Source organism: Sinocyclocheilus anshuiensis, unplaced genomic scaffold, assembly GCF_001515605.1.
Source record: "Sinocyclocheilus anshuiensis isolate Anshui unplaced genomic scaffold, SAMN03320099.WGS_v1.1 scaffold1075, whole genome shotgun sequence".
NCBI classification, from domain to species: Eukaryota; Metazoa; Chordata; class Actinopteri; order Cypriniformes; family Cyprinidae; genus Sinocyclocheilus; species Sinocyclocheilus anshuiensis.
The window spans coordinates 2,112,928-2,113,602 of record NW_015544163.1 but is presented as its reverse complement, the minus strand read 5'-3'; positions in this window follow the sequence as shown (position 1 = coordinate 2,113,602).

The following is a 675-nucleotide window of genomic DNA, read 5'->3' as shown; positions in this document are numbered from 1 at the left end:
GTAAAGAGGAAGACATATTTATCAGATTCAAAATAAAATTGGTGGTGAAAGAGGAAGTCGTTGCAGTAGAAGAGAAGACACAATCATTACCAGACTTCGCCTTGGGCATACAGCTCTTAATTATTTCCTGTATAGAATGAACAAACATGAGTCTGGGAATTGCAGTCTAGGTGGATTAGCAGAAACTGTAGAGCATGTATTAATATATTGCACTGCTTATCAAAATGAAAGGATAATTCTGGTGGAAGAGTTCAAAGAAATGGGGATAGGAAATATTACACTTAAAAACTGTTGAATAATGGCTTGGAAAGTTATAGAGTATATAAAGCATTAATGATTTCATTAATGCTTTATATACTCTATAACTTTCCAAGCCATTATTTAAGAAAGGTGCATCTATTTAAGAGGATTTAGAAGCCAATTTATTAATAGTGGTATTTTCCTTAATTGTTTTTTTTTTTCACAGCTTAGTCTTTCTTCCTGTTCCATCAATGAACCACACTCCAGCTCAGTAGATGGCGGGAATGCACCTTTTTGTTTGTTTGCCCACCGCCATAAAAAGCCAGAAGAAGAAGAAGAAGAAGAAGACAGTCGGTGCATTCTAACGGGATATATCGCCCTCCGAAGGGCACTTCGGAGTGAAAACAATCATGGCCGCCATATTGAAGGGTCGTT